The sequence below is a fragment of the Osmia lignaria genome, unplaced genomic scaffold, assembly GCF_051020975.1.
Source record: "Osmia lignaria lignaria isolate PbOS001 unplaced genomic scaffold, iyOsmLign1 scaffold0016, whole genome shotgun sequence".
Lineage (NCBI taxonomy): Eukaryota > Metazoa > Arthropoda > Insecta > Hymenoptera > Megachilidae > Osmia > Osmia lignaria.
This window is the reverse complement of record NW_027478168.1, coordinates 823,621-850,537: the sequence shown is the minus strand read 5'-3', so window position 1 is coordinate 850,537 and position 26,917 is coordinate 823,621.

The window sequence follows — 26,917 nt, the reverse complement described above, 5'->3', positions numbered from 1 at the left end:
ATCTGCAAATATCTCGGAAACGAAGCGAGCTACGGCAAAATGTTGAGAGACCTTTTTTGTAGAAAATTAGGATTCCTACTTTTTATGTTCTATGATATTTTTTGATCAGATGCGTAGTTCTCGAGATATATCAAGATACTTAAAAGTTCCGAAGCCGCACCAACATAATAGAGATACAGAAACACCGTGGCCCCTTTCTTTGAGATAACTCTGCACTAGTGCGAGCCGCAAATGCCGCTTCCAGCTTAGCTGTGCAGAAGAAGAACAACAAGAAGAAGAAGTATCTCGAAATCTGTCCGTCAGGCCCCTTCCCTCGAGATAACTCTGCAAATATCTCGGAAACGAAGCGAGCTATGGCAAAATGTTAAGAGACCTTTTTTGTAGAGAATTAAGTTTCCTACTTTTTATGTTCTATGATATTTTTTGATCGGATGCGTAGTTCTCGAGATATATCAAGATATTTAAAAGTTCCGAAGCCGCACCAACATAATAGAGATACAGAAACACCGTGGCCCCTTTCTTTGAGATAACTCTGCACTATTGCGCGCTGCAAATGCCACTTCCAGCTTAGCTGTGCAGAAGACGAACAACAAGAAGAAGAAATATCTCGAAATATGCCCGTCAGGACCCTTCCATTGAGATAAATCTGCAAATATCTCGGAAACGAAGCGAGCTATGGCAAAATGTTAAGAGACCTTTTTTGTAGAGAATTAAGTTTCCTACTTTTTATGTTCTATGATATTTTTTGATCAGATGCGTAGTTCTCGAGATATATCCAGATATTTAAAAGTTCCGAAGCGGCACCAAGATAATAGAGATACAGAAACAGCGTGGCCCCTTTCTTTGAGATAACTGTGCACTAGTGCGAGCCACAAATGCCACTTCCAGCTTAGCTGTGCAGAAGAAGAACAACAAGAAGAAGAAATATCTCGAAATATGTCCGTCAGGCCCCTTCCCTTGAGATAAATCTGCAAATATCTCGGAAACGAAGCGAGCTATGGCAAAATGTTAAGAGACCTCTTTTGTAGAGAATTAAGTTTCCTACTTTTTATGTTCTATGATATTTTTCGATCAGATGCGTAGTTCTCGAGATATATCAAGATATTTAAAAGTTCCGAAGCCGCACCAACATAATAGAGATACAGAAACACCGTGGCCCCTTTCTTTGAGATAACTCTGCACTATTGCGAGCTGCAAATGCCACTTCCAGCTTAGCTGTGCAGAAGAAGAACAACAAGAAGAAGAAATATCTGGAAATATGTCCGTCAGGCCCCTTCCCTTGAGATAAATCTGCAAATATCTCGGAAACGAAGTGAGCTACGGCAAAATGTTGAGACACCTTTTTTGTAGAAAATTAGGATTCCTACTTTTTATGTTCTATGATATTTTTTGATCAGATGCGTAGTTCTCGAGATATATCAAGATACTTAAAAGTTCCGAAGCCGCACCAACATAATAGAGATACAGAAACACCGTGGCCCCTTTCTTTGAGATAACTCTGCACTACTGCGAGCTGCAAATGCCACTTCCAGCTTAGCTGTGCAGAAGAAGAACAACAAGAAGAAGAAATATCTCGAAATATGTCCGTCAGGCCCCTTCCCTTGAGATAAATCTGCAAATATCTCGGAAACGGAGCGAGCTATGGCAAAATGTTAAGAGACCTTTTTTGTAGAGAATTAAGTTTCCTACTTTTTATGGTCTATGATATTTTTCGATCAGAGGCGTAGTTCTCGAGATATATCAAGATATTTAAAAGTTCCGAAGCCGCACCAACATAATAGAGATACTGAAACACCGTGGCCCCTTTCTTTGAGATAACTCTGCACTAGTGCGAGCCGCAAATGCCGCTTCCAGCTTAGCTGTGCAGAAGAAGAACAACAAGAAGAAGAAGTATCTCGAAATATGCCCGTCAGGACCCTTCCATTGAGATAAATCTGCAAATATCTCGGAAACGAAGCGAGCTATGGCAAAATGTTAAGAGACCTTTTTTGTAGAGAATTAAGTTTCCTACTTTTTATGTTCTATGATATTTTTTGATCAGATGCGTAGTTCTCGAGATATATCCAGATATTTAAAAGTTCCGAAGCGGCACCAAGATAATAGAGATACAGAAACACCGTGGCCCCTTTCTTTGAGGTAACTCTGCACTATTGCGAGCTGCAAATGCCACTTCCAGCTTAGCTGTGCAGAAGAAGAACAACAAGAAGAAGAAATATCTCGAAATATGTCCGTCAGGCCCCTTCCCTTGAGATAAATCTGCAAATATCTCGGAAACCAAGCGAGCTATGGCAAAATGTTAAGAGACCTTATTTGTAGAGAATTAAGTTTCCTACTTTTTATGTTCTACGATATTTTTTGATCAGATGCGTAGTTCTCGAGATATATCAAGATATTTAAAAGTTCCGAAGCCGCACCAACATAATAGAGATACAGAACCACCGTGGCCCCTTTCTTTGAGATAACTCTGCACTATTGCGAGCTGCAAATGCCACTTCCAGCTTAGCTGTGCAGAAGAAGAACAACAAGAAGAAGAAATATCTCGAAATATGTCCGTCAGGCCCCTTCCCTTGAGATAAATCTGCAAATATCTCGGAAACGAAGCGAGCTATGGCAAAATGTTAAGAGACCTTTTTTGTACAGAATTATCTTTCCTACAATTTACGTTCTCCGATATTTTTTGATCAGAAGCGTAGTTTTCGAGATATATCGAGATATTTAAAAGTTCCGAAGCCGCACCAACATAATAGAGATACAGAAACACCGTGGCCCCTTTCTTTGAGATAACTCTGCACTATTGCGCGCTGCAAATGCCACTTCCAGCTTAGCTGTGCAGAAGAAGAACAACAAGAAGAAGAAATATCTCGAAATATGCCCGTCAGGCCCCTTCCATTGAGATAAATCTGCAAATATCTCGGAAACGAAGCGAGCTATGGCAAAATGTTAAGAGACCTTTTTTGTAGAGAATTATGTTTCCTACAATTTACGTTCTCTGATATTTTTTGATCAGAAGCGTAGTTTTCGAGATATATCGAGATATTTAAAAGTTCCGAAGCCGCACCAACATAATAGAGATACAGAAACACCGTGGCCCCTTTCTTTGAGATAACTCTGCACTATTGCGACCTGCAAATGCCACTTCCAGCTTAGCTGTGCAGAAGAGGAACAACAAGAAGAAGAAATATGTCGGAATATGTCCGTCAGGCCCCTTCCCTTGAGATAAATCTGCAAATATCTCGGAAACGAAGCGAGCTATGGCAAAATGTTAAGAGACCTTTTTTGTAGAGAATTAAGTTTCCTACTTTTTATGTTCTATGATATTTTTCGATCAGAGGCGTAGTTCTCGAGATATATCAAGATATTTAAAACTTCCGAAGCCGCACCAACATAATAGAGATACAGAAACACCGTGGCCCCGTTCTTTGAGATAACTCTGCACTATTGCGCGCTGCAAATGCCACTTCCAGCTTAGCTGTGCAGAAGACGAACAACAAGAAGTAGAAATATCTCGAAATATGCCCGTCAGGACCCTTCCATTGAGATAAATCTGCAAATATCTCGGAAACGAAGCGAGCTATGGCAAAATGTTAAGAGACCTTTTTTGTAGAGAATTAAGTTTCCTACTTTTTATGTTCTATGATATTTTTTGATCAGATGCGTAGTTCTCGAGATATATCCAGATATTTAAAAGTTCCGAAGCGGCACCAAGATAATAGAGATACAGAAACACCGTGGCCCCTTTCTTTGAGGTAACTCTGCACTATTGCGAGCTGCAAATGCCACTTCCAGCTTAGCTGTGCAGAAGAAGAACAACAAGAAGAAGAAATATCTCGAAATATGTCCGTCAGGCCCCTTCCCTTGAGATAAATCTGCAAATATCTCGGAAACCAAGCGAGCTATGGCAAAATGTTAAGAGACCTTATTTGTAGAGAATTAAGTTTCCTACTTTTTATGTTCTACGATATTTTTTGATCAGACGCGTAGTTCTCGAGATATATCAAGATATTTAAAAGTTCCGAAGTCGCACCAACATAATAGAGATACAGAACCACCGTAGCCCCTTTCTTTGAGATAACTCTGCACTATTGCGAGCTGCAAATGCCACTTCCAGCTTAGCTGTGCAGAAGAAGAACAACAAGAAGAAGAAATATCTCGAAATATGTCCGTCAGGCCCCTTCCCTTGAGATAAATCTGCAAATATCTCGGAAACGAAGCGAGCTATGGCAAAATGTTAAGAGACCTTTTTTGTAGAGAATTAAGTTTCCTGCTTTTTATGTTCTATGATATTTTTTGATCAGATGCGTAGTTCTCGAGATATATCCAGATATTTAAAAGTTCCGAAGCGGCACCAAGATAATAGAGATACAGAAACACCGTGGCCCCTTTCTTTGAGGTAACTCTGCACTATTGCGAGCTGCAAATGCCACTTCCAGCTTAGCTGTGCAGAAGAAGAACAACAAGAAGAAGAAATATCTCGAAATATGTCCGTCAGGCCCCTTCCCTTGAGATAAATCTGCAAATATCTCGGAAACGAAGCGAGCTATGGCAAAATGTTAAGAGACCTTTTTTGTAGAGAATTATGTTTCCTACAATTTACGTTCTCTGATATTTTTTGATCAGAAGCGTAGTTTTCGAGATATATCGAGATATTTAAAAGTTCCGAAGCCGCACCAACATAATAGAGATACAGAAACACCGTGGCCCCTTTCTTTGAGATAACTCTGCACTATTGCGACCTGCAAATGCCACTTCCAGCTTAGCTGTGCAGAAGAGGAACAACAAGAAGAAGAAATATGTCGGAATATGTCCGTCAGGCCCCTTCCCTTGAGATAAATCTGCAAATATCTCGGAAACGAAGCGAGCTATGGCAAAATGTTAAGAGACCTTTTTTGTAGAGAATTAAGTTTCCTACTTTTTATGTTCTATGATATTTTTCGATCAGAGGCGTAGTTCTCGAGATATATCAAGATATTTAAAACTTCCGAAGCCGCACCAACATAATAGAGATACAGAAACACCGTGGCCCCTTTCTTTGAGATAACTCTGCACTATTGCGCGCTGCAAATGCCACTTCCAGCTTAGCTGTGCAGAAGACGAACAACAAGAAGTAGAAATATCTCGAAATATGCCCGTCAGGACCCTTCCATTGAGATAAATCTGCAAATATCTCGGAAACGAAGCGAGCTATGGCAAAATGTTAAGAGACCTTTTTTGTAGAGAATTAAGTTTCCTACTTTTTATGTTCTATGATATTTTTTGATCAGATGCGTAGTTCTCGAGATATATCCAGATATTTAAAAGTTCCGAAGCGGCACCAAGATAATAGAGATACAGAAACACCGTGGCCCCTTTCTTTGAGGTAACTCTGCACTATTGCGAGCTGCAAATGCCACTTCCAGCTTAGCTGTGCAGAAGAAGAACAACAAGAAGAAGAAATATCTCGAAATATGTCCGTCAGGCCCCTTCCCTTGAGATAAATCTGCAAATATCTCGGAAACCAAGCGAGCTATGGCAAAATGTTAAGAGACCTTATTTGTAGAGAATTAAGTTTCCTACTTTTTATGTTCTACGATATTTTTTGATCAGATGCGTAGTTCTCGAGATATATCAAGATATTTAAAAGTTCCGAAGTCGCACCAACATAATAGAGATACAGAACCACCGTAGCCCCTTTCTTTGAGATAACTCTGCACTATTGCGAGCTGCAAATGCCACTTCCAGCTTAGCTGTGCAGAAGAAGAACAACAAGAAGAAGAAATATCTCGAAATATGTCCGTCAGGCCCCTTCCCTTGAGATAAATCTGCAAATATCTCGGAAACGAAGCGAGCTATGGCAAAATGTTAAGAGACCTTTTTTGTAGAGAATTAAGTTTCCTACTTTTTATGTTCTATGATATTTTTTGATCAGATGCGTAGTTCTCGAGATATATCAAGATATTTAAAAGTTCCGAAGCCGCACCAACATAATAGAGATACAGAAACACCGTGGCCCCTTTCTTTGAGATAACTCTGCACTACTGCGAGCTGCAAATGCCAGTTCCAGCTTAGCTGTGCAGAAGAAGAACAACAAGAAGAAGAAATATCTCGAAATATGTCCGTCAGGCCCCTTCCCTTGAGATAAATCTGCAAATATCTCGGAAAACAAGCGAGCTATGGCAAAATGTTAAGAGACCTTATTTGTCGAGAATTAAGTTTCCTACTTTTTATGTTCTACGATATTTTTTGATCAGATGCGTAGTTCTCGAGATATATCAAGATATTTAAAAGTTCCGAAGCCGCACCAACATAATAGAGATACAGAAACACCGTGGCCCCTTTCTTTGAGATAACTCTGCACTATTGCGAACTGCAAATGCCACTTCCAGCTTAGCTGTGCAGAAGAAGAACAACAAGAAGAAGAAATATCTCGAAATATGTCCGTCAGGCCCCTTCCCTTGAGATAAATCTGCAAATATCTCGGAAACGAAGCGAGCTATGGCAAAATGTTAAGAGACCTTTTTTGTAGAGAATTATGTTTCCTACAATTTATGTTCTATGATATTTTTTGATCAGAAGCGTAGTTTTCGAGATATATCGAGATATTTAAAAGTTCCGAAGCCGCACCAACATAATAGAGATACAGAAACAGCGTGGCCCCTTTCTTTGGGATAACTCTGCACTATTGCGAGCTGGAAATGCCACTTCCAGTTTAGCTGTGCAGAAGAAGAACAACAAGAAGAAGAAATATCTCGAAATATGTCCGTCAGGACCCCTCCCTTGAGATAAATCTGCAAATATCTCGGAAACGAAGCGAGCTATTGCAAAACGTTAAGAGACCTTTTTTGTAGAGAATTAGGTTTCCTACTTTTTATGTTCTATGATATTTTTTGATCAGATGCGTAGTTCTCGAGATATATCAAGATATTTAAAAGCTCCGAAGCTGCACCAACATAATAGAGGTACAGAAACACCGTGGCCCCTTTCTTTGAGATAACTCTGCACTAGTGCGAGCCGCAAATGCCACTTCCAGCTTAGCTGTGCAGAAGAAGAACAACAAGAAGAAGAAATATCTCGAAATATGTCCGTCAGGCCCCTTCCCTTGAGATAAATCTGCAAATATCTCGGAAACGAAGCGAGCTACGGCAAAATGTTCAGAGACCTTTTTTGTAGAAAATTAGGTTTCCTACTTTTTATGTTCTATGATATTTTTTGATCAGATGCGTAGTTCTCGAGATATATCAAGATATTTAAAAGTCCCGTAGCCGCACCAACATAATAGAGATACAGAAACACCGTGGCCCCTTTCTTTGCGATAACTCTGCACTATTGCGAGCTGCAAATGCCACTTCCAGCTTAGCTGTGCAGAAGAAGAACAACAAGAAGAAGAAATATCTCGAAATATGTCCGTCAGACCCCTTCCCTTGAGATAAATCTGCAAATATCTCGGAAACGAAGTGAGCTATGGCAAAATGTTAAGAGACCTTTTTTGTAGAGAATTAAGTTTCCTACTTTTTATGTTCTATGATATTTTTTGATCAAATGCGTAGTTCTCGAGATATATCCAGATATTTAAAAGTTCCGAAGCGGCACCAACATAATAGAGATACAGAAACACCGTGGCCCGTTTCTTTGAGGTAACTCTGCACTATTGCGAGCTGCAAATGCCACTTCCAGCTTAGCTGTGCAGAAGAAGAACAACAAGAAGAAGAAATATCTCGAAATATGTCCGTCAGGCCCCTTCCCTTGAGATAAATCTGCAAATATCTCGGAAACCAAGCGAGCTATGCCAAAATGTTAAGGGACCTTATTTGTAGAGAATTAAGTTTCCTACTTTTTATGTTCTACGATATTTTTTGATCAGATGCGTAGTTCTCGAGATATATCAAGATATTTAAAAGTTCCGAAGCCGCACCAACATAATAGAGATACAGAAACACCGTGGCCCCTTTCTTTGAGATAACTCTGCACTATTGCGAACTGCAAATGCCACTTCCAGCTTAGCTGTGCAGAAGAAGAACAACAAGAAGAAGAAATATCTCGAAATATGTCCGTCAGGCCCCTTCCCTTGAGATAAATCTGCAAATATCTCGGAAACGAAGCGAGCTATGGCAAAATGTTAAGAGACCTTTTTTGTACAGAATTATCTTTCCTACAATTTACGTTCTCTGATATTTTTTGATCAGAAGCGTAGTTTTCGAGATATATCGAGATATTTAAAAGTTCCGAAGCCGCACCAACGTAATAGAGATACAGAAACACCGTGGCCCCTTTCTTTGAGATAACTCTGCACTATTGCGACCTGCAAATGCCACTTCCAGCTTAGCTGTGCAGAAGAAGAACAACAAGAAGAAGAAATATCTCGAAATATGTCCGTCAGGCCCCTTCCCTTGAGATACATCTGCAAATATCTCGGAAACGAAGCGAGCTATGGCAAAATGTTAAGAGACCTTTTTTGTAGAGAATTAAGTTTCCTACTTTTTATGTTCTATGATATTTTTCGATCAGAGGCGTAGTTCTCGAGATATATCAAGATATTTAAAAGTTCCGAAGCCGCACCAACATAATAGAGATACAGAAACACCGTGGCCCCTTTCTTTGAGATAACTCTGCACGATTGCGAGCTGGAAATGCCACTTCCAGTTTAGCTGTGCAGAAGAAGAACAACAAGAAGAAGAAATATCACGAAATATGTCCGTCAGGACCCCTCCCTTGAGATAAATCTGCAAATATCTCGGAAACGAAGCGAGCTATTGCAAAACGTTAAGAGACCTTTTTTGTAGAGAATTAGGTTTCCTACTTTTTATGTTCTATGATATTTTTTGATCAGATGCGTAGTTCTCGAGATATATCAAGATATTTAAAAGCTCCGAAGCTGCACCAACATAATAGAGGTACAGAAACACCGTGGCCCCTTTCTTTGAGATAACTCTGCACTAGTGCGAGCCGCAAATGCCACTTCCAGCTTAGCTGTGCAGAAGAAGAACAACAAGAAGAAGAAATATCTCGAAATATGTCCGTCAGGCCCCTTCCCTTGAGATAAATCTGCAAATATCTCGGAAACGAAGCGAGCTACGGCAAAATGTTCAGAGACCTTTTTTGTAGAAAATTAGGTTTCCTACTTTTTATGTTCTATGATATTTTTTGATCAGATGCGTAGTTCTCGAGATATATCAAGATATTTAAAAGTTCCGTAGCCGCACCAACATAATAGAGATACAGAAACACCGTGGCCCCTTTCTTTGCGATAACTCTGCACTATTGCGAGCTGCAAATGCCACTTCCAGCTTAGCTGTGCAGAAGAAGAACAACAAGAAGAAGAAATATCTCGAAATATGTCCGTCAGGCCAGTTCCTTTGAGCTGAATCTGCAAATATCTCGGAAACGAAGCGAGCTATGGCAAAATGTTGAGAGACGTTTTTTGTAGGGAATTATGTTTCCTACAATTTATGTTCTATGATATTTTTTGATCAGAAGCGTAGTTTTCGAGATATATCGAGATATTTAAAAGTTCCGAAGCCGCACCAACATAATAGGGATACAGAAACACCGTGGCCCCTTTCTTTGAGATAACTCTGCACTAGTGCGAGCCGCAAATGCCACTTCCAGCTTAGCTGTGCAGAAGAAGAACAACAAGAAGAAGAAATATCTCGAAATATGTCCGTCAGGCCCCTTCCCTTGAGATAAATCTGCAAATATCTCGGAAACGAAGCGAGCTATGGCAAAATGTTAAGAGACGTTTTTTGTAGAGAATTATGTTTCCTACAATTTATGTTCTATGATATTTTTTGATCAGAAGCGTAGTTTTCGCGATATATCGAGATATTTAAAAGTTCCGAAGCCGCACCAACATAATAGAGATACAGAAACACCGTGGCCCCTTTCTTTGAGATAACTCTGCACTAGTGCGAGCCGCTAATGCCACTTCCAGCTTAGCTGTGCAGAAGAAGAACAACAAGAAGAAGAAATATCTCGAAATATGTCCGACAGGCCCCTTCCCTTGAGATAAATCTGCAAATATCTCGGAAACGAAGCGAGCTATGGCGAAATGTTAAGAGACCTTTTTTGTAGAGAATTAAGTTTCCTACTTTTTATGTTCTATGATATTTTTCGATCAGATGCGTAGTTCTCGAGATATATCAAGATATTTAAAAGTTCCGAAGCCGCACCAACATAATAGATATACAGAAACACCGTGGCCCCTTTCTTTGAGATAACTCTGCACGATTGCGAGCTGGAAATGCCACTTCCAGTTTAGCTGTGCAGAAGAAGAACAACAAGAGGAAGAAATATCTCGAAATATGTCCATCAGGACCCTTCCCTTGAGATAAATCTGCAAATATCTCGGAAACGAAGCGAGCTATGGCAAAATGTTAAGAGACCTTTTTTGTAGAGAATTCTGTTTCCTACAATTTATGTTCTATGATATTTTTTGATCAGAAGCGTAGTTTTCAAGATATATCGAGATATTTAAAAGTTCCGAAGCCGCACCAACATAATAGAGATACAGAAACAGCGTGGCCCCTTTCTTTGGGATAACTCTGCACTATTGCGAGCTGGAAATGCCACTTCCAGTTTAGCTGTGCAGAAGAAGAACAACAAGAAGAAGAAATATCACGAAATATGTCCGTCAGGACCCCTCCCTTGAGATAAATCTGCAAATATCTCGGAAACGAAGCGAGCTATTGCAAAACGTTAAGAGACCTTTTTTGTAGAGAATTAGGTTTCCTACTTTTTATGTTCTATGATATTTTTTGATCAGATGCGTAGTTCTCGAGATATATCAAGATATTTAAAAGCTCCGAAGCTGCACCAACATAATAGAGGTACAGAAACACCGTGGCCCCTTTCTTTGAGATAACTCTGCACTAGTGCGAGCCGCAAATGCCACTTCCAGCTTAGCTGTGCAGAAGAAGAACAACAAGAAGAAGAAATATCTCGAAATATGTCCGTCAGGCCCCTTCCCTTGAGATAAATCTGCAAATATCTCGGAAACGAAGCGAGCTACGGCAAAATGTTCAGAGACCTTTTTTGTAGAAAATTAGGTTTCCTACTTTTTATGTTCTATGATATTTTTTGATCAGATGCGTAGTTCTCGAGATATATCAAGATATTTAAAAGTTCCGTAGCCGCACCAACATAATAGAGATACAGAAACACCGTGGCCCCTTTCTTTGCGATAACTCTGCACTAGTGCGAGCCGCAAATGCCACTTCCAGCTTAGCTGTGCAGAAGAAGAACAACAAGAAGAAGAAATATCTCGAAATATGTCCGTCAGGCCCCTTCCCTTGAGATAAATCTGCAAATATCTCGGAAACGAAGAGAGCTATGGCAAAATGTTTAGAGACCTTTTTGGTAGAGAATTAAGTTTCCTACTTTTCATGTTCTATGATATTTTTTGATCAGATGCGTAGTTCTCGAGATATATCAAGATATTTAAAAGTTCCGAAGCCGCACCAACATAATAGAGATACAGAAACACCGTGGCCCCTTTCTTTGAGATAACTCTGCACTATTGCGAGCTGTAAATGCCACTTCCAGCTTAGCTGTGCAGAAGAAGAACAACAAGAAGAAGAAATATCTCGAAATATGTCCGTCAGGCCCCTTCCCTTGAGATATATCTGCAAATATCTCGGAAACGAAGCGAGCTATGGCAAAATGTTAAGAGACCTTTTTTGTAGAGAATTATGTTTAATACAATTTATGTTCTATGATATTATTTGATCAGAAGCGTAGTTTTCCAGATATATCCAGATATTTAAAAGTTCCGAAGCCGCACCAACATAATAGAGATACAGAAACACCGTGGCCCCTTTCTTTGAGATAACTCTGCACTAGTGCGAGCTGCAAATGCCACTTCCAGCTTAGTTGTGCAGAGGAAGAACAACAAGAAGAAGAAATATCTCGAAATATGTCCGTCAGGCCAGTTCCTTTGAGATGAATCTGCAAATATCTCGGAAACGAAGCGAGCTATGGCAAAATGTTGAGAGACCTTTTTTGTAGAGAATTAAGTTTCCTACTTTTTATGTTCGATGATATTTTTTGATCAGATGCGTAGTTCTCGAGATATATCAAGATATTTAAAAGTTCCGAAGCTGCACCAACATAATAGAGGTACAGAAACACCGTGGCCTCTTTCTTTGAGATAACTCTGCACTATTGCGAGCTGCAAATGCCACTTCGAGCTTAGCTGTGCAGAAGAAGAACAACAAGAAGAAGAAATATCTCGAAATATGTCCGTCAGACCCCTTCCCTTGAGATGAATCTGCAAATATCTCGGAAACGAAGCGAGCTATGGCAAAATGTTAAGAGACCTTTTTTGTAGAGAATAATGTTTCCTACAATTTACGTTCTATGATATTTTTTGATCAGAAGCGTAGTTTTCGAGATATATCGAGATATTTAAAAGTTCCGAAGACGCACCAACATAATAGAGATACAGAAACACCGTGGCCCCTTTCTCTGAGATAACTGTGCGCTAGTGCGAGCCGCAAATGCCACTTCCAGCTTAGCTGTGCAGAAGAAGAACAACAAGAAGAAGAAATATCTCGAAATATGTCCGTCAGGCCCCTTCCCTTGAGATATATTTGCAAATATCTCGGAAACGAAGTGAGCTATGGCAAAATGTTAAGAGACCGTTTTTGTAGAGAATTAAGTTTCCTACTTTTTATGTTCTATGACATTTTTTGATCAGACGCGTAGTTCTCGAGATATATCAAGATATTTAAAAGTTCCGAAGCCGCACCAACATAATAGAGATACAGAAACACCGTGGCCCCTTTCTTTGAGATAACTCTGCACTATTGCGAGCTGCAAATGCCACTTCCAGCTTAGCTGTGCAGAAGAAGAACAACAAGAAGAAGAAATATCTCGAAATATGTCCGTCAGGCCAGTTCCTTTGAGCTGAATCTGCAAATATCTCGGAAACGAAGCGAGCTATGGCAAAATGTTAGGAGACCTTTTTTGTAGAGAATTAAGTTTCCTACTTTTCATGTTCTATGATATTTTTTGATCAGATGCGTAGTTCTCGAGATATATCAAGATATTTAAAAGTTCCGAAGCCGCACCAACATAATAGAGATACAGAAACACCGTGGCCCCTTTCATTGAGATAACTCTGCACTAGTGCGAGCCGCAAATGCCACTTCCAGCTTAGCTGTGCAGAAGAAGAACAACAAGAAGAAGAAATATCTCGAAATATGTCCGTCAGGCCCCTTCCCTTGAGATAAATCTGCAAATATCTCGGAAACGAAGAGAGCTATGGCAAAATGTTAAGAGACCTTTTTGGTAGAGAATTAAGTTTCCTACTTTTCATGTTCTATGATATTTTTTGATCAGATGCGTAGTTCTCGAGATATATCAAGATATTTAAAAGTTCCGAAGCTGCACCAACATAATAGAGGTACAGAAACACCGTGGCCTCTTTCATTGAGATAACTCTGCACTAGTGCGAGCCGCAAATGCCACTTCCAGCTTAGCTGTGCAGAAGAAGAACAACAAGAAGAAGAAATATCTCGAAATATGTCCGTCAGGCCCCTTCCCTTGAGATAAATCTGCAAATATCTCGGAAACGAAGAGAGCTATGGCAAAATGTTTAGAGACCTTTTTGGTAGAGAATTAAGTTTCCTACTTTTCATGTTCTATGATATTTTTTGATCAGATGCGTAGTTCTCGAGATATATCAAGATATTTAAAAGTTCCGAAGCCGCACCAACATAATAGAGATACAGAAACACCGTGGCCCCTTTCTTTGAGATAACTCTGCACTATTGCGAGCTGCAAATGCCACTTCCAGCTTAGCTGTGCAGAAGAAGAACAACAAGAAGAAGAAATATCTCGAAATATGTCCGTCAGGCCCCTTCCCTTGAGATATATCTGCAAATATCTCGGAAACGAAGCGAGCTATGATAAAATGTTAAGAGACCTTTTTTGTAGAGAATTATGTTTCCTACAATTTAGGTTCTATGATATTTTTTGATCAGAAGCGTAGTTTTCGAGATATATCGAGATATTTAAAAGTTCCGAAGCCGCACCAACATAATAGAGATACAGAAACACCATGGCCCCTTTCTTTGAGATAACTCTGCACTAGTGCGAGCCGCAAATGCCACTTCCAGCTTAGCTGTGCAGAAGAAGAACAACAAGAAGAAGAAATATCTCGAAATATGTCCGTCAGGCCCCTTCCCTTGAGATATATCTGCAAATATCTCGGAAACGAAGCGAGCTATGATAAAATGTTAAGAGACCTTTTTTGTAGAGAATTATGTTTCCTACAATTTAGGTTCTATGATATTTTTTGATCAGAAGCGTAGTTTTCGAGATATATCGAGATATTTAAAAGTTCCGAAGCCGCACCAACATAATAGAGATACAGAAACACCATGGCCCCTTTCTTTGAGATAACTCTGCACTAGTGCGAGCCGCAAATGCCACTTCCAGCTTAGCTGTGCAGAAGAAGAACAACAAGAAGAAGAAATATCTCGAAATATGTCCGTCAGGCCCCTTCCCTTGAGATGAATCTGCAAATATCTCGGAAACGAAGAGAGCTATGGCAAAATGTTAAGAGACCTTTTTTGTAGAGAATTAAGTTTCCTACTTTTCATGTTCTATGATATTTTTTGATCAGATGCGTAGTTCTCGAGATATATCAAGATATTTAAAAGTTCCGAAGCCGCACCAACATAATAGAGATACAGAAACACCGTGGCCCCTTTCTTTGAGATAACTCTGCACTATTGCGAGCTGTAAATGCCACTTCCAGCTTAGCTGTGCAGAAGAAGAACAACAAGAAGAAGAAATATCTCGAAATATGTCCGTCAGGCCCCTTCCCTTGAGATATATCTGCAAATATCTCGGAAACGAAGCGAGCTATGGCAAAATGTTAAGAGACCTTTTTTGTAGAGAATTATGTTTAATACAATTTATGTTCTATGATATTATTTGATCAGAAGCGTAGTTTTCCAGATATATCCAGATATTTAAAAGTTCCGAAGCCGCACCAACATAATAGAGATACAGAAACACCGTGGCCCCTTTCTTTGAGATAACTCTGCACTAGTGCGAGCTGCAAATGCCACTTCCAGCTTAGTTGTGCAGAGGAAGAACAACAAGAAGAAGAAATATCTCGAAATATGTCCGTCAGGCCAGTTCCTTTGAGATGAATCTGCAAATATCTCGGAAACGAAGCGAGCTATGGCAAAATGTTGAGAGACCTTTTTTGTAGAGAATTAAGTTTCCTACTTTTTATGTTCGATGATATTTTTTGATCAGATGCGTAGTTCTCGAGATATATCAAGATATTTAAAAGTTCCGAAGCTGCACCAACATAATAGAGGTACAGAAACACCGTGGCCTCTTTCTTTGAGATAACTCTGCACTATTGCGAGCTGCAAATGCCACTTCGAGCTTAGCTGTGCAGAAGAAGAACAACAAGAAGAAGAAATATCTCGAAATATGTCCGTCAGACCCCTTCCCTTGAGATGAATCTGCAAATATCTCGGAAACGAAGCGAGCTATGGCAAAATGTTGAGAGACCTTTTTTGTAGAGAATAATGTTTCCTACAATTTACGTTCTATGATATTTTTTGATCAGAAGCGTAGTTTTCGAGATATATCGAGATATTTAAAAGTTCCGAAGACGCACCAACATAATAGAGATACAGAAACACCGTGGCCCCTTTCTCTGAGATAACTGTGCGCTAGTGCGAGCCGCAAATGCCACTTCCAGCTTAGCTGTGCAGAAGAAGAACAACAAGAAGAAGAAATATCTCGAAATATGTCCGTCAGGCCCCTTCCCTTGAGATATATTTGCAAATATCTCGGAAACGAAGTGAGCTATGGCAAAATGTTAAGAGACCGTTTTTGTAGAGAATTAAGTTTCCTACTTTTTATGTTCTATGACATTTTTTGATCAGACGCGTAGTTCTCGAGATATATCAAGATATTTAAAAGTTCCGAAGCCGCACCAACATAATAGAGATACAGAAACACCGTGGCCCCTTTCTTTGAGATAACTCTGCACTATTGCGAGCTGCAAATGCCACTTCCAGCTTAGCTGTGCAGAAGAAGAACAACAAGAAGAAGAAATATCTCGAAATATGTCCGTCAGGCCAGTTCCTTTGAGCTGAATCTGCAAATATCTCGGAAACGAAGCGAGCTATGGCAAAATGTTAAGAGACCTTTTTTGTAGAGAATTAAGTTTCCTATTTTTCATGTTCTATGATATTTTTTGATCAGATGCGTAGTTCTCGAGATATATCAAGATATTTAAAAGTTCCGAAGCCGCACCAACATAATAGAGATACAGAAACACCGTGGCCCCTTTCATTGAGATAACTCTGCACTAGTGCGAGCCGCAAATGCCACTTCCAGCTTAGCTGTGCAGAAGAAGAACAACAAGAAGAAGAAATATCTCGAAATATGTCCGTCAGGCCCCTTCCCTTGAGATAAATCTGCAAATATCTCGGAAACGAAGAGAGCTATGGCAAAATGTTAAGAGACCTTTTTGGTAGAGAATTAAGTTTCCTACTTTTCATGTTCTATGATATTTTTTGATCAGATGCGTAGTTCTCGAGATATATCAAGATATTTAAAAGTTCCGAAGCTGCACCAACATAATAGAGGTACAGAAACACCGTGGCCTCTTTCATTGAGATAACTCTGCACTAGTGCGAGCCGCAAATGCCACTTCCAGCTTAGCTGTGCAGAAGAAGAACAACAAGAAGAAGAAATATCTCGAAATATGTCCGTCAGGCCCCTTCCCTTGAGATAAATCTGCAAATATCTCGGAAACGAAGAGAGCTATGGCAAAATGTTTAGAGACCTTTTTGGTAGAGAATTAAGTTTCCTACTTTTCATGTTCTATGATATTTTTTGATCAGATGCGTAGTTCTCGAGATATATCAAGATATTTAAAAGTTCCGAAGCCGCACCAACATAATAGAGATACAGAAACACCGTGGCCCCTTTCTTTGAGATAACTCTGCACTATTGCGAGCTGCAAATGCCACTTCCAGCTTAGCTGTGCAGAAGAAGAACAACAAGAAGAAGAAATATCTCGAAATATGTCCGTCAGGCCCCTTCCCTTGAGATATATCTGCAAATATCTCGGAAACGAAGCGAGCTATGATAAAATGTTAAGAGACCTTTTTTGTAGAGAATTATGTTTCCTACAATTTAGGTTCTATGATATTTTTTGATCAGAAGCGTAGTTTTCGAGATATATCGAGATATTTAAAAGTTCCGAAGCCGCACCAACATAATAGAGATACAGAAACACCATGGCCCCTTTCTTTGAGATAACTCTGCACTAGTGCGAGCCGCAAATGCCACTTCCAGCTTAGCTGTGCAGAAGAAGAACAACAAGAAGAAGAAATATCTCGAAATATGTCCGTCAGGCCCCTTCCCTTGAGATATATCTGCAAATATCTCGGAAACGAAGCGAGCTATGATAAAATGTTAAGAGACCTTTTTTGTAGAGAATTATGTTTCCTACAATTTAGGTTCTATGATATTTTTTGATCAGAAGCGTAGTTTTCGAGATATATCGAGATATTTAAAAGTTCCGAAGCCGCACCAACATAATAGAGATACAGAAACACCATGGCCCCTTTCTTTGAGATAACTCTGCACTAGTGCGAGCCGCAAATGCCACTTCCAGCTTAGCTGTGCAGAAGAAGAACAACAAGAAGAAGAAATATCTCGAAATATGTCCGTCAGGCCCCTTCCCTTGAGATGAATCTGCAAATATCTCGGAAACGAAGAGAGCTATGGCAAAATGTTAAGAGACCTTTTTTGTAGAGAATTAAGTTTCCTACTTTTCATGTTCTATGATATTTTTTGATCAGATGCGTAGTTCTCGAGATATATCAAGATATTTAAAAGTTCCGAAGCCGCACCAACATAATAGAGATACAGAAACACCGTGGCCCCTTTCTTTGAGATAACTCTGCACTATTGCGAGCTGTAAATGCCACTTCCAGCTTAGCTGTGCAGAAGAAGAACAACAAGAAGAAGAAATATCTCGAAATATGTCCGTCAGGCCCCTTCCCTTGAGATATATCTGCAAATATCTCGGAAACGAAGCGAGCTATGGCAAAATGTTAAGAGACCTTTTTTGTAGAGAATTATGTTTAATACAATTTATGTTCTATGATATTATTTGATCAGAAGCGTAGTTTTCCAGATATATCCAGATATTTAAAAGTTCCGAAGCCGCACCAACATAATAGAGATACAGAAACACCGTGGCCCCTTTCTTTGAGATAACTCTGCACTAGTGCGAGCTGCAAATGCCACTTCCAGCTTAGTTGTGCAGAGGAAGAACAACAAGAAGAAGAAATATCTCGAAATATGTCCGTCAGGCCAGTTCCTTTGAGATGAATCTGCAAATATCTCGGAAACGAAGCGAGCTATGGCAAAATGTTGAGAGACCTTTTTTGTAGAGAATTAAGTTTCCTACTTTTTATGTTCGATGATATTTTTTGATCAGATGCGTAGTTCTCGAGATATATCAAGATATTTAAAAGTTCCGAAGCTGCACCAACATAATAGAGGTACAGAAACACCGTGGCCTCTTTCTTTGAGATAACTCTGCACTATTGCGAGCTGCAAATGCCACTTCGAGCTTAGCTGTGCAGAAGAAGAACAACAAGAAGAAGAAATATCTCGAAATATGTCCGTCAGACCCCTTCCCTTGAGATGAATCTGCAAATATCTCGGAAACGAAGCGAGCTATGGCAAAATGTTAAGAGACCTTTTTTGTAGAGAATAATGTTTCCTACAATTTACGTTCTATGATATTTTTTGATCAGAAGCGTAGTTTTCGAGATATATCGAGATATTTAAAAGTTCCGAAGACGCACCAACATAATAGAGATACAGAAACACCGTGGCCCCTTTCTCTGAGATAACTGTGCGCTAGTGCGAGCCGCAAATGCCACTTCCAGCTTAGCTGTGCAGAAGAAGAACAACAAGAAGAAGAAATATCTCGAAATATGTCCGTCAGGCCCCTTCCCTTGAGATATATTTGCAAATATCTCGGAAACGAAGTGAGCTATGGCAAAATGTTAAGAGACCGTTTTTGTAGAGAATTAAGTTTCCTACTTTTTATGTTCTATGACATTTTTTGATCAGACGCGTAGTTCTCGAGATATATCAAGATATTTAAAAGTTCCGAAGCCGCACCAACATAATAGAGATACAGAAACACCGTGGCCCCTTTCTTTGAGATAACTCTGCACTATTGCGAGCTGCAAATGCCACTTCCAGCTTAGCTGTGCAGAAGAAGAACAACAAGAAGAAGAAATATCTCGAAATATGTCCGTCAGGCCAGTTCCTTTGAGCTGAATCTGCAAATATCTCGGAAACGAAGCGAGCTATGGCAAAATGTTAAGAGACCTTTTTTGTAGAGAATTAAGTTTCCTATTTTTCATGTTCTATGATATTTTTTGATCAGATGCGTAGTTCTCGAGATATATCAAGATATTTAAAAGTTCCGAAGCCGCACCAACATAATAGAGATACAGAAACACCGTGGCCCCTTTCATTGAGATAACTCTGCACTAGTGCGAGCCGCAAATGCCACTTCCAGCTTAGCTGTGCAGAAGAAGAACAACAAGAAGAAGAAATATCTCGAAATATGTCCGTCAGGCCCCTTCCCTTGAGATAAATCTGCAAATATCTCGGAAACGAAGAGAGCTATGGCAAAATGTTAAGAGACCTTTTTGGTAGAGAATTAAGTTTCCTACTTTTCATGTTCTATGATATTTTTTGATCAGATGCGTAGTTCTCGAGATATATCAAGATATTTAAAAGTTCCGAAGCTGCACCAACATAATAGAGGTACAGAAACACCGTGGCCTCTTTCTTTGAGATAACTCTGCACTATTGCGAGCTGCAAATGCCACTTCGAGCTTAGCTGTGCAGAAGAAGAACAACAAGAAGAAGAAATATCTCGAAATATGTCCGTCAGACCCCTTCCCTTGAGATATATCTGCAAATATCTCGGAAACGAAGCGAGCTATGGCAAAATGTTAAGAGACCTTTTTTGTAGAGAATTATGTTTCCTACAATTTAGGTTCTATGATATTTTTTGATCAGAAGCGTAGTTTTCGAGATATATCGAGATATTTAAAAGTTCCGAAGCCGCACCAACATAATAGAGATACAGAAACACCGTGGCCCATTTCTTTGAGATAACTCTGCACTAGTGCGAGCCGCAAATGCCACTTCCAGCTTAGCTGTGCAGAAGAAGAACAACAAGAAGAAGAAATATCTCGAAATATGTCCGTCAGGCCCCTTCCCTTGAGATAAATATGCAAATATCTCGGAAACGAAGCGAGCTATGGCAAAATGTTAAGAGACCTTTTTTGTAGAGAATTATGTTTCTTACTTTTTATGTTCTATGATATTTTTTGATCAGACGCGTAGTTCTCGAGATATATCAAGATATTTAAAAGTTCCGAAGCCGCACCAACATAATAGAGATACAGAAACACCGTGGCCCCTTTCTTTGAGATATCTCTGCACTATTGCGAGCTGCAAATGCCACTTCCAGCTTAGCTGTGCAGAAGAAGAACAACAAGAAGAAGAAATATCTCGAAATATGTCCGTCAGGCCACTTCCCTTGAGATAAATCTGCAAATATCTCGGAAACGAAGCGAGCTATGGCAAAATGTTAAGAGACCTTTTTTGTAGAGAATTAAGTTTCCTACTTTTTATGTTCGATGATATTTTTTGATCAGATGCGTAGTTCTCGAGATATATCAAGATATTTAAAAGTTCCGAAGCCGCACCAACATAATAGAGATACAGAAACACCGTGGCCCCTTTCTTTGAGATAACTCTGCACTATTGCGAGCTGTAAATGCCACTTCCAGCTTAGCTGTGCAGAAGAAGAACAACAAGAAGAAGAAATATCTCGAAATATGTCCGTCAGGCCCCTTCCCTTGAGATATATCTGCAAATATCTCGGAAACGAAGCGAGCTACGGCAAAATGTTAAGAGCCCGTTTTTGTAGAGAATTAAGTTTCCTACTTTTTATGTTCTATGATATTTTTTGATCAGACGCGTAGTTCTCGAGATATATCAAGATATTTAAAAGTTCCGAAGCCGCACCAACATAATAGAGATACAGAAACACCGTGGCCCCTTTCGTTGAGATAACTCTGCACTAGTGCGAGCCGCAAATGCCACTTCCAGCTTAGCTGTGCAGAAGAAGAACAACAAGAAGAAGAAATATCTCGAAATATGTCCGTCAGGCCCCTTCCCTTGAGATAAATCTGCAAATATCTCGGAAACGAAGCGAGCTATGGCAAAATGTTAAGAGACCTTTTTTGTAGAGAATTATGTTTCTTACTTTTTATGTTCTATGATATTTTTTGATCAGACGCGTAGTTCTCGAGATATATCAAGATATTTAAAAGTTCCGAAGCCGCACCAACATAATAGAGATACAGAAACACCGTGGCCCCTTTCTTTGAGATATCTCTGCACTATTGCGAGCTGCAAATGCCACTTCCAGCTTAGCTGTGCAGAAGAAGAACAACAAGAAGAAGAAATATCTCGAAATATGTCCGTCAGGCCACTTCCCTTGAGATAAATCTGCAAATATCTCGGAAACGAACCGAGCTATGGCAAAATGTTAAGAGACCTTTTTTGTAGAGAATTAAGTTTCCTACTTTTTATGTTCGATGATATTTTTTGATCAGATGCGTAGTTCTCGAGATATATCAAGATATTTAAAAGTTCCGAAGCTGCACCAACATAATAGAGGTACAGAAACACCGTGGCCTCTTTCTTTGAGATAACTCTGCACTATTGCGAGCTGCAAATGCCACTTCGAGCTTAGCTGTGCAGAAGAAGAACAACAAGAAGAAGAAATATCTCGAAATATGTCCGTCAGACCCCTTCCCTTGAGATGAATCTGCAAATATCTCGGAAACGAAGCGAGCTATGGCAAAATGTTAAGAGACCTTTTTTGTAGAGAATAATGTTTCCTACAATTTAGGTTCTATGATATTTTTTGATCAGAAGCGTAGTTTTCGAGATATATCGAGATATTTAAAAGTTCCGAAGACGCACCAACATAATAGAGATACAGAAACACCGTGGCCCCTTTCTCTGAGATAACTGTGCGCTAGTGCGAGCCGCAAATGCCACTTCCAGCTTAGCTGTGCAGAAGAAGAACAACAAGAAGAAGAAATATCTCGAAATATGTCCGTCAGGCCCCTTCCCTTGAGATATATTTGCAAATATCTCGGAAACGAAGTGAGCTATGGCAAAATGTTAAGAGACCGTTTTTGTAGAGAATTAAGTTTCCTACTTTTCATGTTCTATGATATTTTTTGATCAGATGCGTAGTTCTCGAGATATATCAAGATATTTAAAAGTTCCGAAGCTGCACCAACATAATAGAGGTACAGAAACACCGTGGCCTCTTTCTTTGAGATAACTCTGCACTATTGCGAGCTGCAAATGCCACTTCGAGCTTAGCTGTGCAGAAGAAGAACAACAAGAAGAAGAAATATCTCGAAATATGTCCGTCAGACCCCTTCCCTTGAGATGAATCTGCAAATATCTCGGAAACGAAGCGAGCTATGGCAAAATGTTAAGAGACCTTTTTTGTAGAGAATAATGTTTCCTACAATTTAGGTTCTATGATATTTTTTGATCAGAAGCGTAGTTTTCGAGATATATCGAGATATTTAAAAGTTCCGAAGACGCACCAACATAATAGAGATACAGAAACACCGTGGCCCCTTTCTCTGAGATAACTGTGCGCTAGTGCGAGCCGCAAATGCCACTTCCAGCTTAGCTGTGCAGAAGAAGAACAACAAGAAGAAGAAATATCTCGAAATATGTCCGTCAGGCCCCTTCCCTTGAGATATATTTGCAAATATCTCGGAAACGAAGTGAGCTATGGCAAAATGTTAAGAGACCGTTTTTGTAGAGAATTAAGTTTCCTACTTTTCATGTTCTATGATATTTTTTGATCAGATGCGTAGTTCTCGAGATATATCAAGATATTTAAAAGTTCCGAAGCCGCACCAACATAATAGAGATACAGAAACACCGTGGCCCCTTTCATTGAGATAACTCTGCACTAGTACGAGCCGCAAATGCCACTTCCAGCTTAGCTGTGCAGAAGAAGAACAACAAGAAGAAGAAATATCTCGAAATATGTCCGTCAGGCCCCTTCCCTTGAGATAAATCTGCAAATATCTCGGAAACGAAGAGAGCTATGGCAAAATGTTAAGAGACCTTTTTGGTAGAGAATTAAGTTTCCTACTTTTCATGTTCTATGATATTTTTTGATCAGATGCGTAGTTCTCGAGATATATCAAGATATTTAAAAGTTCCGAAGCTGCACCAACATAATAGAGGTACAGAAACACCGTGGCCTCTTTCTTTGAGATAACTCTGCACTATTGCGAGCTGCAAATGCCACTTCGAGCTTAGCTGTGCAGAAGAAGAACAACAAGAAGAAGAAATATCTCGAAATATGTCCGTCAGGCCCCTTCCCTTGAGATATATCTGCAAATATCTCGGAAACGAAGCGAGCTATGGCAAAATGTTAAGAGACCTTTTTTGTAGAGAATTATGTTTCCTACAATTTAGGTTCTATGATATTTTTTGATCAGAAGCGTAGTTTTCGAGATATATCGAGATATTTAAAAGTTCCGAAGCCGCACCAACATAATAGAGATACAGAAACACCGTGGCCCCTTTCTTTGAGATATCTCTGCACTATTGCGAGCTGCAAATGCCACTTCCAGCTTAGCTGTGCAGAAGAAGAACAACAAGAAGAAGAAATATCTCGAAATATGTCCGTCAGGCCACTTCCCTTGAGATAAATCTGCAAATATCTCGGAAACGAAGCGAGCTATGGCAAAATGTTAAGAGACCTTTTTTGTAGAGAATTAAGTTTCCTACTTTTTATGTTCGATGATATTTTTTGATCAGATGCGTAGTTCTCGAGATATATCAAGATATTTAAAAGTTCCGAAGCCGCACCAACATAATAGAGATACAGAAACACCGTGGCCCCTTTCTTTGAGATAAGTCTGCACTATTGCGAGCTGTAAATGCCACTTCCAGCTTAGCTGTGCAGAAGAAGAACAACAAGAAGAAGAAATATCTCGAAATATGTCCGTCAGGCCCCTTCCCTTGAGATATATCTGCAAATATCTCGGAAACGAAGCGAGCTATGGCAAAATGTTAAGAGCCCGTTTTTGTAGAGAATTAAGTTTCCTACTTTTTATGTTCTATGATATTTTTTGATCAGACGCGTAGTTCTCGAGATATATCAAGATATTTAAAAGTTCCGAAGCCGCACCAACATAATAGAGATACAGAAACACCGTGGCCCCTTTCGTTGAGATAACTCTGCACTAGTGCGAGCCGCAAATGCCACTTCCAGCTTAGCTGCGCAGAAGAAGAACAACAAGAAGAAGAAATATCTCGAAATATGTCCGTCAGGCCCCTTCCCTTGAGATAAATCTGCAAATATCTCGGAAACGAAGCGAGCTATGGCAAAATGTTAAGAGACCTTTTTTGTAGAGAATTATGTTTCTTACTTTTTATGTTCTATGATATTTTTTGATCAGACGCGTAGTTCTCGAGATATATCAAGATATTTAAAAGTTCCGAAGCCGCACCAACATAATAGAGATACAGAAACACCGTGGCCCCTTTCTTTGAGATATCTCTGCACTATTGCGAGCTGCAAATGCCACTTCCAGCTTAGCTGTGCAGAAGAAGAACAACAAGAAGAAGAAGTATCTCGAAATATGTCCGTCAGGCCACTTCCCTTGAGATAAATCTGCAAATATCTCGGAAACGAACCGAGCTATGGCAAAATGTTAAGAGACCTTTTTTGTAGAGAATTAAGTTTCCTACTTTTTATGTTCGATGATATTTTTTGATCAGATGCGTAGTTCTCGAGATATATCAAGATATTTAAAAGTTCCGAAGCTGCACCAACATAATAGAGGTACAGAAACACCGTGGCCTCTTTCTTTGAGATAACTCTGCACTATTGCGAGCTGCAAATGCCACTTCGAGCTTAGCTGTGCAGAAGAAGAACAACAAGAAGAAGAAATATCTCGAAATATGTCCGTCAGACCCCTTCCCTTGAGATGAATCTGCAAATATCTCGGAAACGAAGCGAGCTATGGCAAAATGTTAAGAGACCTTTTTTGTAGAGAATAATGTTTCCTACAATTTAGGTTCTATGATATTTTTTGATCAGAAGCGTAGTTTTCGAGATATATCGAGATATTTAAAAGTTCCGAAGACGCACCAACATAATAGAGATACAGAAACACCGTGGCCCCTTTCTCTGAGATAACTGTGCGCTAGTGCGAGCCGCAAATGCCACTTCCAGCTTAGCTGTGTAGAAGAAGAACAACAAGAAGAAGAAATATCTCGAAATATGTCCGTCAGGCCCCTTCCCTTGAGATATATTTGCAAATATCTCGGAAACGAAGTGAGCTATGGCAAAATGTTAAGAGACCGTTTTTGTAGAGAATTAAGTGTCCTACTTTTCATGTTCTATGATATTTTTTGATCAGATGCGTAGTTCTCGAGATATATCAAGATATTTAAAAGTTCCGAAGCCGCACCAACATAATAGAGATACAGAAACACCGTGGCCCCTTTCTTTGAGATAACTCTGCACTGTTGCGAGCTGTAAATGCCACTTCCAGCTTAGATGTGCAGAAGAAGAACAACAAGAAGAAGAAATATCTCGAAATATGTCCGTCAGGCCCCTTCCCTTGAGATATATCTGCAAATATCTCGGAAACGAAGCGAGCTATGGCAAAATGTTAAGAGACCTTTTTTGTAGAGAATTATGCTTCCTACAATTTATGTTCTATGATATTTTTTGATCAGAAGCGTAGTTTTCGAGATATATCGAGATATTTAAAAGTTCCGAAGCCGCACCAACATAATAGAGATACAGAAACACCGTGGCCCCTTTCGTTGAGATAACTCTGCACTAGTGCGAGGGGCAAATGCCACTTCCAGCTTAGCTGTGCAGAAGAAGAACAACAAGAAGAAGAAATATCTCGAAATATGTCCGTCAGGCCCCTTCCCTTGAGATAAATCTGCAAATATCTCGGAAACGAAGCGAGCTATGGCAAAATGTTAAGAGACCTTTTTTGTAGAGAATTAAGTTTCCTATTTTTTATGTTCTATGATATTTTTTGATCAGATGCGTAGTTCTCGAGATATATCAAGATATTTAAAAGTTCCGAAGCCGCACCAACATAATAGAGATACAGAAACACCGTGGCCCCTTTCTTTGAGATAATTCTGCACTATTGCGAGCTGCAAATGCCACTTCCAGCTTAGCTGTGCAGAGGAAGAACAACAAGAAGAAGAAATATCTCGAAATATGTCCGTCAGGCCAGTTCCTTTGAGCTGAATCTGCAAATATCTCGGAAACGAAGCGAGCTATGGCAAAATGTTAAGAGACGTTTTTTGTAGAGAATTATGTTTCCTACAATTTATGTTCTATGATATTTTTTGATCAGAAGCGTAGTTTTCGAGATATATCGAGATATTTAAAAGTTCCGAAGCCGCACCAACATAATAGGGATACAGAAACACCGTGGCCCCTTTCTTTGAGATAACTCTGCACTAGTGCGAGCCGCAAATGCCACTTCCAGCTTAGCTGTGCAGAAGAAGAACAACAAGAAGAAGAAATATCTCGAAATATGTCCGTCAGGCCCCTTCCCTTGAGATAAATCTGCAAATATCTCGGAAACGAAGCGAGCTATGGCAAAATGTTAAGAGACCTTTTTTGTAGAGAATTAAGTTTCCTACTTTTTATGTTCTATGATATTTTTTGCTCAGATGCGTAGTTCTCGAGATATATCAAGATATTTAAAAGTTCCGAAGCCGCACCAACATAATAGAGATACAGAAACACCGTGGC